Source organism: Epinephelus fuscoguttatus, linkage group LG7 (genome assembly GCF_011397635.1).
Source record: "Epinephelus fuscoguttatus linkage group LG7, E.fuscoguttatus.final_Chr_v1".
NCBI classification, from domain to species: Eukaryota; Metazoa; Chordata; class Actinopteri; order Perciformes; family Serranidae; genus Epinephelus; species Epinephelus fuscoguttatus.
Window position 1 is genome coordinate 3,484,706 of NC_064758.1, and position 15,517 is coordinate 3,500,222.

Here is a 15,517-nt window from a genome sequence, read left to right on the forward strand (position 1 = left end):
TTTCTTCTGGCTTCATCAATAAATACAATTGTGTACCATCCGCATAACAATGGAGATTTACAGAGTGATTTCTAATGATGTTATCTAAGCCAAGCATATATAGAGTGAACAGGATTGGTCCGAGCACAGAACCTTGTGGAAATCCAAGACAAACTTTAGTACGTAAGGATGATTCATCATGAACATGAACAAATTGAAAAAGATCAGATAAATAAGATTTAAACCAGCTTAGTGCAGAACTTTTTAGGCCAATTAAATGTTCCAGTCTCTGCAGCAGAATTTGATGGTCAATTGTGTCAAATGTCGCACTAAGATCTAATAAAACAAGTACAGAGACAAGTCCTTTGTCTGAAGCAATCAGAAGGTCATTTGTAATTTTAACTAGTGCTGTCTCAGTGCTATGATGCACTCTAAATCCTGACTGAAATTCCTCAAATAGATTATTATCATGGAGAAAATCACACAGCTGGTCTGCGACTACTTTCTCAAGGATCTTTGAAAGAAAGGGAAGATTAGATATTGGTCTATAGTTGGCTAACACCTCTGGATCCAGGGTGGGCTTTTTAGTAGAGGTTTAATTACAGCTACCTTAAAAGACTGTGGTACATAGCCTGTTAATAAGGATATATTGATCATGTTTAGGCGGCACGGTGGTGTGGTGGTTAGCACTCTCTCCTCACAGCAAGAGGGTTGCCGGTTCGATCCCGGGCGTGGGAGCCCTTCTGCGCGGAGTTTGCATGTTCTCCCCGTGTCAGCGTGGGTTCTCTCCGGGCACTCCGGCTTCCTCCCACAGTCCAAAGACATGCAGATTGGGGATTAGGTTAATTGGTAACTCTAAATTGTCCGTAGGTGTGAATGTGAGTGTGAATGGTTGTTTGTCTCTATGTGTCAGCCCTGCGATAGTCTGGCGACCTGTCCAGGTTGTACCCTGCCTCTCACCCGATGTCAGCTGGGATAGGCTCCAGCCCCCCCGTGACCCTCAAGAGGATGAAGCGGTTAGAAGATGAATGAATGAATGATCATGTCTAATAAGTGAGTGTTAACTTAAGGTAAGACAAAGGTAAGACTACTTAAGGAAGTAGCCTAGTTGGGATGGGGTCTAAGAGACACGTTGATGATATAGATGAAGAAATCACTGCAGTCAGTTGTTGAAGAGAAATTGGGGAGAAGCAATCTAAATATATATTAGGCTTTACAGCTGTGTTTGAGGTTAGATAGGTACTATCTGAGGACAGGAGGTCATGAATTTTGCCTCTAATAGTTAGAATTTTGTCATTAAAAAAGCTCATAAAATCATTACTGCTAAGGGCTAAAGGAATACAAGGCTCAATAAAGCTGTGAATCTCTGACAGCCTGGCTACAGTGCTAAAAGGAACCTGGGGTATTAATGCTGAGTAATAGTTTGCTCTGGAATTGCGGAGGCCCCTCTTATACATTTTGAGACTGTCTGCCCAGACTAAACAAGATTCTTCCAGTTTGGTTAATCGCCAGTTCCTTTCAAATTTATCACGATATTTGTTTTAACTTATGGGTTTGAGAGTTGTACTAAGGAGCAAACTTTCTTTGCTTTTTAACCTCTTTTTAAGAGGTGCTACAGAGTCAACTGTTGTTCACAGCGAGCCTACTGCGCTACCGATAAGCTGATCAACTCAGGAGAGTTTAAAGTCGGTACGGGAAACCTCTCTTACTGAAGGATATGGTATTAAATTTAACGACGGAGTAATCATTTCCTTAAATTTTGCGACAGCACTATCTGATAAAGATCTAGTATAGTAACTGTTGCTGAGTGGCGTGTAATCGAGTAAAAAGAAATCAAAAGATATCAAATAATGATCTGATAGCGAGGGATTCTGTGGAAAGACTGTTAGGTTATCAATTTCAATTCCATACGTCAGAACTAGATCGAGGGTATGGTTAAAACAATGAGTAGGTTCATGTACACCCTGACTGAAGCCAATGGAGTCTAATAATGAGATAAACGCGGTAGCCAGGGAGTCATTATCAACGTCAACATGAATGTTAAAATCACCTACAATAATAACTTTATCTGATTTAAGAACTAAACTGGATAAAAACTCTGAGAATTCAGATACAAATTCAGAATACGGGCCAGGAGCACGGTACACTATAACAAATAAAAGTGGCTGCGAGGTTTTCCAGGTCGGATGTAAAAGACTAAGAACGAGGCTTTCAAATAAATTAAAATCTAGTTTAGGTTTAGGGCTGATTAACAGACTGGAGTTAAAAATGGCTGCAACTCCCCCTCCTCGGCCGCTGCCTCGAGGAATGTGGGTATTATTATGACTGGGAGGAGTGGATTCATTTAGACTAACATATTCATCTGGACACAGCCAGGTTTCAGTGAGGCTGAGTAAATCAATGTGATTATCTGATATTAATTTGTTTACTAACACTGCTTTAGACAATAGAGACCTGGGCCCGTATTCACAAAGAATCCTAAGACTAAAAGTAGCTCTTAGTGACGTCATTCTAAGAAAAATCTTAGAATTCCTCGAATTCTAAGATTTTTCTTAGAATTTTCCCTTGGTAAGATAAAAGTTATTCACAAAGCATCTCAGGCCTTAAGACAGTTCCTAAGGTGAAAACCTGTTAAGAGGAGGGAGGAGGACTTTTAAGAAGCCTAAGAATGTCTTAAACAGAGAAGATGACGGAAAGACAGAGAGGAAGGAGAGATATTCTCCGTATATTGAACGACAGTGATTTAATAAGATGCTACTGGCTTGATAGTGCAGGGATAATGTTTGTGGTTGACCTCATCAGGGATTAGCTTACTTTTCCCACCCAGCGTAGTAACGCAATAACGCCCACTTTGGATTGCAGCACGTACCAGCTCTTCTCACACTCATTGCTTGTGCGTGAAAGGAGAGGGAACGACGCATTGATTTGTCTACCTCTTCCCTTGTGCCGTGATCCCGGGACCGAATTTCCCTCTTAAAACTCCTTTGTTCTCCTCCATGAGCTGTGCCAACAGCAGGCACTGCTCTTCTGTCCAGTTCGGCTTTGTCATTCTTTTTTTCCTCCATTTCGTTCGTTGTTTTGGTCATTCTGCCAAATCAAACCGCTTTTTACAAGGAGGCCAGCAATCACAGTAATTGCTGACAGCTGAGTCTGCGTCCACCATTAATATCAAATAGATTAAGTAGTAAAATTACCAGCATGGCGAGTAAACATAGCAATAAGCAAATCAATATGCTAATTGGCATGTGAATGAGGTATGTTTAAACATTTTGAAGCTGTGTAACAATTAATTTAATTTTGCTGAGTTTCATCATCATGACATAAAATTATTTTCACGATCACACATTTCTTAATAGCCTACAGTCTAAGTTCTATGATCGGCTGATTTCACTGTCCATTCATTACTAGGAGCGCATTTTTTTTTCTTTTTTTTTCTTTTTTCCTTTTTGTAACAACCAATCACAGCTTTTAGAAAACTGCGTCATACCTAGCAACGGGGTCAACCACACCTCCTCACTAAGATAAACATTTCTGTCCCCTCCTTGCTCAGAGTTGCTCTCAGAAACTTCCTGAATCACTGTTAAGCTAAGATTCCTTGCTAGGAATTTTTAGGCTAAGTTAGGAGCTCTCTGAGAGGACTCTGAGAATCTTTGTGAATACGGGCCCTGATATTTAACAGTCCACATTTAATTCTCCTGTTTTGTCTTTCTGTCACAGAAGAGGTTTTAATTTTTATGAGGTTGTTATGCACAACTCCTCTTTGTTTAATTTTAGATTCAGATAATTTAGGTGGTCAGGGGACAGACACCGTTTTCATAAAACTATGGCTGGGTAACTGAACTAGAAGCTCAGAGAGGCGTTTAGGACTGCGTCTCCGAGTCCTGGTCTCAACTCTGGGTTGTCAGGGTTTTGATTTCTAATAAAATTTGAGGTTCCTAGAGATGAGAGCAGCTCCATCCAAAGTGGGATGAATGCCGTCTCTCCTAATCAGACCAGGTTTTCCCCAAAAAAGTTTGCCAATGATGAACGAAACCCACATCATTTGCTGGACACCACCCGGACAGCCAGTGATTAAATGATGACATGCGGCTAAACATGTCATCAGTGGTCAGATTTGGGAGGGGTCCAGAGAAAACTACGGAGTCCGACATAGTTTTAGCATAGTTCAATGGTGTTCACTCTGTCTTTAGTTTATGATAATGACTTTAGTTGTTTTTTTTTATCTCAGACATGTTAGGATATTACATACCTTGACATGTTTCTGTCAATCAGCCGATATTAGGGAGGCATGACCGTCCTGTCAAAAACTGACAGGAGTTTCTCCTCAGCGGGTGTGTCGCTGAGTGGGGAAAAACGGTTGGAAACATTAACAGGCTGGTGGTGAATCGTGGGCTTCGGCTTGGTACTACGCTTCTCCCGAACAGTTACCCAGCCTCCCAGCTGCACGGGGGTTACTGGGGGACTCTAGCAGAGGCTAAGGCTATGCTATGTGGCTCCATGCCGGCTACAGGGGGCTGGCTAACTACCGCAGCTACCGAGTGATTTTCCATGGTGTGGAGCCGCGCTTCTAATTCACTAAGCCTCGTCTCCAATGCAGCAAATAAACTACACTTGTTACAATTACCACTGTCGCTAAAGGAGGCAGAGGCATAATTGAACATCTGGCACACCGAGCAAGAGAGAGCAGAGGGAGAAGCCATCGCTAACTGTAAAGCTAATGTAGCTATCAAGGCTAATAACATGCAAACTACAGCTAAGCTTAGCAAGAAAGTCGTTAAAAAGAGGAGAGCTGTAAGTGCTTAAACAGAACTAGTGTGAGTTAAAACGTGAAGTAGATGTTAAGCAATTGAAGTGAGAAAGCAGAAAGCAACATTAAACAACATTAAATTAGTTCAATTAGAAAGTACAATTGTTATTAAAATCTGCAATAATTGATAATTGGTGCAATAATTCATCTGCTGCAATACTCTGGGTGATTATTAAGCTGTGCTCTTGAATGTATATATTTACTCAACATACAATGCACATAAATGTACATACTACTTACATGTGGCAGCTGTGGCTCAGAGGTAGAGGCAGTCGTCATTCCGCAGCTCCTCCAGTTTGCATGTTGAAGTATCCTTGAGCAAGATACTGAATCCCAAATTGCTCCTGTTGATGCCCAATGATGAGTGTATTAAAAACTTAGTAGCAGGTGGCACCTTGTATGTACCTTGTATCTTGTAGCCTCCTCCACCAGTGTATGAATGTGTGTGTGGATGTGACTCATTGTGTAAAAAGCACTTTGGGTGGTTGGATGAATAGAAAGGCACTATACAAATGCAGGTCCATTTACTTATTCTTGTCTTTATTCTATGGATGTATATTTATGGTAACCATTATAGCAAAATACATATTTTATATTTCTGAATGAACACAAGTTCATACAGTGTAATGCAGCTCAATGCACGTATTTGTATATTTTTACACACTTACAAACTCAGCACAGTGAACAGGCCAGTGTTGCAGGCCCAGAAGAGAGCCCTTGAGGAGCAGAACAGCCAACCCCCCAGTCAAAGCAAGCCCTGGGATTGCAGTGTGTGCCCCCCCGTAGCAGCCCCAAAGAGTGTAGTTGAATCTCCAGCATCATATATATTCTATCCCTAAGCCTATTTTATAGGCCTCTGCTCAAAAATTGCATATCCATAATGAAATGAATATATCTCTGCAACCACAAGGTCTATTTGAATACTTTTGGTGCCATGGTAAAGGGAACACTGGTGAGATTTGTTAAGATGTGTAAATATCAGTATATGTGTTATATGTGAAGAGTAAATGAAGATGACACACAGCACAAATGAAATATTTTGAGGTTGGCCTAAAAAAAAAAAAAAAACATTTTCAGGATGAGTATCCCTTTGGAATGATGCAGCTGCAGCTCTAAACCTCTATCAAATCATAGTACAATATGTGAACATTAACTCTGCAAAGGTTGATTCTGATAAAGTGAAGCAGAACAATATTAGAGAGGTTTTAGTACAGAAAATTCAGGTGAGCTCTCAAATACTGCACCATGTTTGCATGTGATTTTTGTCACGTACAATCCTATATCTTTCATTTTTTGTTTCTGTAAATCCCTACTGATATTTAGGGTATACACATACAACTGTCATTTTCATTTTTTTCCTCTATTTCCCACTCCAAACTAACCAATATGCACCTACTACATTTGAACCTGAGTTTCTATTCTGAGATTTGGAGGCTTGGCCAATTTGAGTGATTGACACCTTGTTTGATTCGTTAGAGCCAATAGAATGACGCTATACCCACCAAAACGAGATTGACAGCACTGTAAGCCAATCAGAGTCAGTAGAACATGTTGTAGGGCGATGTCGGCTGCTGTGAGTGGTCACTGTTTGGTTCCCACCTTTTTTTCCGCCCGGATTCATTTGAATGATGGACCACATCCGGTAATACGCGAACGGAGTGTGAATCAACAGCAGAATGTGCATTTCACGGCGATAATAATAAGGTAAGAGACATATTACAAATATATTTTGGCGAAGAGATTTCTGTTGTTGTTCTTTGGCCTGTAGCTCTGTGATGGTTTGTGGTAGAGTGCTTTGGTGCATACATGTGGAAACAGTGGACTCTCAGCTTTCATTTGAGATGAATGGCGTGTGTTTTAAATAACGTGTGGTTGAGTTAGAGCCCAAAATATACCGAGTGGGTTGGGATATCGGTGCTGTATGGAGTTGTTGGAGTTAGTTGTTGTTGTTGTTTATTTAGTTGTTGTTTGAGCTGTGTTTGGGCCATGTAAAAAGGGTTTTTACAGCTGTGTAGGCGAGGTTCTGCTGTTAAATTTGATGTGCAACATCACTATATTCTTCGTGATCAGTGTATTGTTACACACCTGGCTTGTAAAGGAACTCTCAAAGTCCCCCAATTGGGGGACTTTCAGGCTTAACAGGTTTTAATATCTTAAGTAGTAGTATTTACATTGTTGCACAATGTAGGGAATTATGATAATAGGCCTCACCAAGGGACACCATTTATGTTGGGAACAATACTGGGCATCACACGGAGGAACCTAAAATGTAGGGAATCTACTGGTGATACTGTAAAAGAGGGGATACTATTTGTTGTCATCTAGGCAACAGTGCTATGTTTTACACAGCAGCACCATTTGTTGGGACTTTAGCCTTAACACTATGCCAATCCTCAATGTCTATGTGCAGTTTCACATAGATTGACCATGTCAGTGAGTAGAAAAACGTGAGACAGACAGAATAACTGACGGACAGAATGACACACTGACAGTTTCTTGATTATGTACAGCATACCATATCATGACTTAGTCATACCAAAAATTAGAGAAAAATCCAAAACATTCGGCCACAGGGGGAGCCACAGCGATCGGTCGCATTTTAGCCATTTTTAAGCATTTTTCTGTTGTTATAGCGCCACCCAGTTGCTAATTAGAGTTAAATTTCTCCAGTCACCTTGAGGCATCCTGTTCTACATATCTACCAAGTTTAGTAAAAATCAATATGGCAGTTAGGCCTAGATAAGAAATTAGCTCTCCAGTGCCCCCATTTTGTTTGATCGGGTCAGTAATGGACGAGTCCCCTCAGATTATGTGTGGTCATATGCCTACAAAGTTGCGTGGTGATCGGTGAAACCCTTGAGCTGTTATACACCTTTATGTTTGGCTGACGTATTGCGGTAAGTGAGTTGTGTCATTTCCGGTGTTTCTGTGACAGCGTCTCTGTACTGCTCTGGTGAATTCTACTAGCCTGCTTTCTCACTTCAGTTGCTTTAACGTTGCTTTAACGTCTACTTCAAGTCTTAACCCACACTAGTTCTGTTTAAGCATTTATAGCTCTCCTCCTTTCTACGACTTTCTCACTAATCTCTTAGCTGTTGTTTGCACATTACTAGCCTTGGTAGCTACATTAGCTCTATAGTTAGCGATGGCTTCTCCCTCTGCTCTCTCTTGCTCGGTGTGCCAAATGTTCAGTTATGCCTCTGCCTCCGTTAGCGACAGTGGTAATTGTAATAAGTGTAGCTTATTTGCTGCGTTGGAGGCAAGGCTTAGTGAAATAGAAGCGGGCGACACTGAATCTAATTTAAAACTGCTGGCTAAAGCTAAACGTAGATTCAGTAAGATTGTTATTCACGTCGGCGGCAATGACACCCGGTTACGCCAATCGGAGGTCACTAAAATTAATATTGCCTCGGTGTGTGAATATGCAAAAACGATGTCGGACTCCGTAGTTTTCTCTGGACCCCTCCCAAATCTGACCAGTGATGACATGTTTAGCCGCATGTCATCATTTAATCACTGGCTGTCCAGGTGGTGTCCAGCAAACGATGTGGGTTTCGTTAATAATTGGCAAACTTTCTGGGGAAAACCTGGTCTTATTAGGAGAGACGGCATTCATCCCACTTTGGATGGAGCTGCTCTCATTTCTAAGAACCTGGCAAACTTTATTAGTAATTTAAATCCCTGACAACCCAGAGTTGAGACCAGGACAGAGAGTTGCAGTCCTAAACGCCTCTCTGAGCTTCTAGTTCAGTTACCCAGCCATAGTTTTAATAGTTTTATACAAACGGTGTCTGTCTCCCGACCACCTAAATTATTTAAATCTAAAATTAAACAAAGAGGAGTTGTGCATAACAACCTCATAAAAATTAAAACCTCTTCTGTGACAGAAAGACAAAACAGGAGAATTAAATGCGGACTGTTAAATATCAGGTCTCTATCGTCTAAAGCAGTGTTAGTAAACGAATTAACATCAGATAATCACATTGATTTACTCAGTCTCACTGAAACCTGGCTGTGTCAAGATGAATATGTTAGTCCAAATGAATCCACTCCTCCCAGTCATAATAATACCCACATTCCTCGAGGCAGCGGCCGAGGAGGGGGAGTTGCAGCCATTTTTAACTCTAGTCTGTTAATCAGCCCTAAACCTAAACTAGATTTTAATTTATTTGAAAGCCTCGTTCTTAGTCTTTTACATCCGACCTGGAAAACCTTGCAGCCACTTTTATTTGTTATAGTGTACTGTGCTCCTGGCCCGTATTCTGAGTTTTTATCCAGTTTAGTTCTTAAATCAGATAAAGTTATTATTGTAGGCGATTTTAACATTCATGTCGACGTTGATAATGACTCCCTGGCTACCGCGTTTATCTCATTATTAGACTCCATTGGCTTCAGTCAGGGTGTACATGAATCCACTCACTGTTTTAACCATACCCTTGATCTAGTTCTGACATATGGAATTGAAATTGATAACCTAAAAGTCTTTCCACAGAATCCCTCGCTATCGGATCATTATCTGATTACTTTTGATTTCTTTTTACTCGATTACACGCCACTCAGCAACAGTTACTATACTAGATGTTTATCAGATAGTGCTGTCGCAAAATTTAAGGAAAAGATTACTCCGTCGTTAAATTCAATACCAAGTCCCTCAGTAACAGAGTTTTCCTGTACCGACTTTGATCATTTTGACGATAGCGCCGTAGGCTCGCTGCGAACAACACTTGACTCTGTAGCACCTCTTAAAAAGAAGTTAAAAAGCAAAGAAAGTTCGCTCCTTGGTATAACTCTCAAACCCGTAAGTTAGAACAAATATCGCGAAAATTTGAAAGGAATTGGCGATTAACCAAACTGGAAGAATCTCATTTAATCTGGACAGACAGTCTCAAAACTTATAAGAGGGGCCTCCGCAATGCCAGAGCAAACTATTACTCAGCATTAATAGAAGACAATAAGAACAACCCCAGGTTTCTTTTAGCACTGTAGCCAGGCTGACTGAGAGTCAAAGCTCTATTGAGCCTTGTATTCCTTTAGCCCTTAGCAGTAATGATTTTATGAGCTTTTTTAATGACAAAATTCTAACTATTAGAGGCAAAATTCATGACCTCCTGTCCTCAGATAGTACCTATCTAACCTCAAACACAGCTGTAAAACCTAATATATATTTAGATTGCTTCTCCCCAATTTCTCTTCAAGAATTGACCACAGTGATTTCTTCATCTAAATCATTAACGTGTCTCTTAGACCCCATCCCAACTAGGCTACTTAATAAGGATATATGAGTGTTAACTAAAGGTAAGACCTTCTTAACAGGCTATGTACCACAGTCTTTTAGGGTAGCTGTAATTAAACCTCTACTTAAAAAGCCCACCCTGGATCCAGAGGTGTTAGCCAACTATAGACCAATATCTAATCTTCCCTTTATGTCAAAGATCCTTGAGAAAGTAGTCGCAGACCAGCTGTGTGATTTTCTCCATGATCATAATTTATTTGAGGAATTTCAGTCGGATTTAGAGTGCATCATAGCACTGAGACAGCACTGAGACAGCACTAGTTAAAATTGACATTCATAATGAATCATCCTTACGTACCAAAGTTTGTTTAGGAGTTCCGCAAGGTTCTGTGCTCGGACCAATCCTATTTACTCTATATATGCTTCCTTAAGGTAACATCGTTAGAAATCACTCTATAAATTTCCATTGTTATGCGGATGATACTCAGTTGTATTTATCGATGAAGCCAGAAGAAAGTAATCAATTAACTAAACTCCATAACAGCCTTAAAGACATAAAAACCTGGATGAGCTCCAATTTCCTGATGTTAAATTCAGACAAAACTGAAGTTATTGTTCTTGGCCCCAAACAACTCAGAGACTCTTTATCTGATGACATAGTTTCTCTAGATGGCATTGCTCTGGCCTCTAGCACTACCATAAGAAACCTCGGAGTAACATTTGATCAAGATTTGTCTTTTAATTCTCATTTAAAACAAACCTCACGGACTGCATTTTTTCATCTGCGTAATATTGCGAAAATTAGGCCTATCCTGACCCGAAAAGATGCAGAAAAATTGGTCCACGCTTTTGTTACCTCAAGGCTGCATTACTGTAACTCTCTATTATCAAGTAGCTCTAGTAAGTCCTTAAAAACTCTCCAGCTAATTCAGAATGCAGCAGCACGTGTACTAACAGGAACCAAGAAACGAGATCATATTTCTCCTGTTTTAGCTTCTCCGCACTGGCTCCCTGTAAAATCCAGAACTGAATTTAAAATCCTACTGTTAACTTATAAAGCTCTAAATGGTCAAGCTCCGTCATATCTTAGAGAGCTCATAGTGCCATATTATCCCACCAGAACACTGCGCTCTGAGAACGCAGGGTTACTCGTGGTCCCTAAAGTCTCCAAAAGTAGATCAGGAGCCAGAGCCTTCAGCTATCAGGCTGCTCTCCTGTGGAATCATCTTCTTGTTGCGGTCCGGGAGGCAGACACCATCTCCACATTTAAGACTAGACTTAAGACTTTCCTCTTTGATAAAGCTTATAGTTAGGGCTGGCTCAGGCTTGCCTTGTACCAGCCCCTAGTTAGGCTGACTTAGGCCTAGTCTGTCGAAGGACCCCCATATAATACACCGGGCACCTTCTCTCCTTCTCTCTCTCTCTCTCTCTCTCTCGTATTCTATTACTGCATCTTGCTAACTCGGCCATTCTGGATGTCACTAACTCGGCTTCTTCTCCGGAGCCTTTGTGCTCCACTGTCTCTCAGATTAACTCATATCGCAGCGGTGCCTGGACAGTATGACGTGTGTGGTTGTGCTGCTGCCGTGGTCCTGCCAGATGCCTCCTGCTGCTGCTGCCATCATTAGTCATTAGTCATACTTCTACTGTTATTATACACATATGACTATTGTCACACATGTATACTGCCAGATATTAATACATGCTTTCAACATATTGTACCACAGTAGTCAAAACTATAACTATAATATTATTACTTTCAATAATGTTGTTGTAAGCTACTGTCATTACCTGCATCTCTCTCTCTCTCTCTCTCTCTCTCTCTCTCTCTCTCTCTGTCTCATTGTGTCATACGGATTACTGTTAATTTATGATGCTGATCAAAGTTTCATATCTCTACGACATATGGGGCATGAGATGTGCCCATTCAAAGTTTGCAATTTCAATCGGTTGCCTTAGCGCCCCCCTTTGGCCAATTGATGTAATATTGCTTCATTCGCATCCTCCCATGACCCTCTACCACTGTGCCAAATTAAACTATATGCAAGCTTGGTGTATATACCACATCCGCGTACTCGCTGACATCAGTGAAGCTGTCTTTGAACATATCCAATCCACATCGCTCAGTGCGTCCTGAAGCAGAGCCTCCGATTAGGCAGACCAACGCCTGACCTGCTGCGTCAAAGGGGATTCCACTATCAGTCTTTGTTTATATTCTGAGATGAGAAGTATTGTGGTGTGATCGGCTTTACCAAAAGCCGGCAAGGAGGAGGCTTTATATCCGCTTTTTAACGGAGTGTAGCAATGGACATGAAATGTGTTGAAAAAGATTCGGCATCACGGTTGATGAGATTTGCCCTGTTGAAATCCCTGCGCCTGGATGTTTGGCCTGGTGTTTGTTGATGTAGTCATGCAGTAAAGCAAGAGTAGAGTCAGTGTTAGTCTCACGTGACCTGCCTCATTCGTCTTTCGTTATGTAATAGAAATGGGCGGGGATATCCAGACCACATGACGGCGATGCCGCTCTATTTTTGTTCCTTTACAATGTCATGCGTTACATGAAACAGAGATGTTGCAGCTCTACAATATAGTTGAATCAAATGAAATCATATCCATTTTAATCTCTTCTTGCGATGCACTGAACACTTCCTTTTCTGTTGCACTATGGACAACAATTCTGGAAACAGCAATTCCGGTGTAGGCGGGTGTAAGGCAAAATAAATCAGCTGTTGGTCGAGGAAGTACGCAAGTACACGGATTTGGATCCAATTACATCACTACCGCTGGGAGCCAGCGCTAGTTCTATTACAACTTTCCTATGGGAATGTCCACAGACGACAGAGTCAGCCAGGGTGCCCAGGGCAAAGGTGAGTGGTTCTGATCTTAATTGTCAGGAGCAGTGGTGTGCATGGGGGGGGGTGGGGGGGGGGCAGTCCCCCCGCACGCTAAAGTGCCCCCTTGGGAGCCAAAATGCGCGCTAAAGTGCCCTCTTTGGAGCCAAAACGCATGCTAAAGTGCCCTCCTGGGAGCCAAAATGCACGCTAAAGTGCCCTCCTGGGAGCCAAAACACATGCTAAAGTGCCCTGTTGAGAGCCAAAACGCATGCTAAAGTGCCCTGTTGAGAGCCAAAACGCATGCTAAAGTGCCCTCCTGGTTGGCAAACACACTAAAGTGTGGAATAAAAGATAAAGTCCGCACACCAGAAGCTGCTCCTTGAACAGTTTATTCATGTGTTACGTTTTGGGCCCCTGCCCTTCATCAGACATGAAGTGAATACACCTCCATATATACACACACAACCCCTTAGGGTCACCTGACACAATCAGGTGATAAACCACAGGTGTGAGAACAATAATAATAATTATCAAACAGAAAAGAAAAATATATATTTCTGATTGATGAGAAACCATCTTTAAATGCAGTACAATGCAACGATGCTAGAATACCACTTTACAAAGATTCTATAAGAAAATTTTTAAGAAAATCTTTAAGAATTTGCGCAGGTATAAGGCCTGCAGTGCAAATATAAATATAAACAAATCCCACACACTTCAAATATCACATAAAGAGAAACATCAAGTGAAGACCATCATAAATTTATGCAATATCAAAAGGGATCCTTTTGATATCGCATAAATCCTGATGTTTCTCTTTATGTGATATTTAAACACACTGTGGTTATCAAAGGGCTGTTTGGCCTACAAAACAAAATGGCTGACAACAGAGAACTACAAGACGGCTGAATCAAAGCTGGCCTCAGATCGGGGGAGGTATATGTCTGACCGTGTGGTCAGGACAAAGACAAAGGAAAAGAAGTGCAAACTTTGAGTCTCCTCTTTGGCTGTAGCTCTGTTGAAAGCAAATTTGTAAATGAGTCTATGTGAATGTGATATGTGTGATATGTGTTTCAAAGTGTAGAGGATGTTTAGTTGAATGCAAGACGTCTATGAACAGCATTAGCAAACTAACATCACTTAGCTTTGGTGAAGCCAACTAACCAATGACCTCACTGCAAACAATCATAACAACAATTCAGTAAACAGCATTAGCCTAAATCACGTACAAGAAGTTAAACAGTCTTGCTTAGCCTGATGTGATAAAGCTATGCCTAGTCGTTTCATTACCAATCTTTAAATGGATGGAGGGCAGAGTTGGTTTGAGGCGTGAAACCGATCCGAGGAAGGCCCCCCCCCCATGCAGGGAAGAAAAGCCTACACATAATATCCAGTTTAGATTTTAACAAATGACCAATCACTTGTGGTCCCGTGAATCCCAACAATGCACATTTTTATTTCATTTTATTTTATTTTATTACTGTATATTTCATACTCCTACTTATTATAATTCTCTATTCTTTATATCGGAGTGACTGTAACGAATCACAATTTCCCCTAAAGGGGAATTAACTATTTCCGATTCTAATTCTGATTCTGATCACACTAATAATGACAAGACTTCTGCAGTCTCATATGATGCAGTTCATTCCATTTCCACTGGGTGTCCACACCTTGCAGGTTCACAGAAGGGCATGTCTGTGACAACCAAACATATCTGTTAAAAGAATGCATCATACCTAGCAACAGGGTTAACCACACCTTCTCACTGAAGTAAGAGTTTCTATCTCTTCCTTGCTTAGAGTTGCTCTTGTGACTTTCCCAAATCACTCCTCAGCTTGGACTCCATGCTAAAAGTTTTTAGGTTAAGTTAGGAGCTTTCTGAGAGTATTCTCAGAATGTTTGGGATGTGGCAATGTCATGTAACTGGTCTGTTTAGTGGTCTGCATTGTATGTACTCGGTGGACGATGAACTATTCACTATATCATTTAAAATTTGATGTAACACTTTCAAAAAGATTTAAATAACTTTGTCAGTGGACAATGGACCATTGGACAAACGTCTCAGAGAAACATTCTATTACTTGAACCACTATCATAATATACTTTCTAATAGGCTATTTTGTTCTTCTCTGCATTTCATTGTAGCCTAATGCAGTGTTAAACTGTGTAGAATTGGACAGGGAAGTGGGGCAGAGTGAAGATTTTTTTGGTTCTTAAACCAAAATGCAGTTATGTGTCTACATCTCTAATACACACACACGCACGCACGCACGCACGCACGCACGCACGCACACACACACACACACACACACACACACACACACACACATATATATATATATATATATACACACACACATACAATTGATATATCAACAAACCAAATAATACATTACAATACAGTCTCTGTATTGTAATGTCTGATTTATTTCTTGAAAAGCATGCAGAGGTGGTGGTGGCAGTAGTTTTTGCAGAACTGCGTAGTGTATGCTCTCATGCCTTTATTGGCCCCAACAAGGGGATCCTATAGTACCTACATTCCCTGAATAATGTCAGTCACTGTTTTAGAAATCAGAAATACTTTGTTTATCCTTGAGTGGAAATTGTGATCTGTTACAGTTGCTCCAATGTAAAGAATAGAGAATTATAAGAGGTATTGAG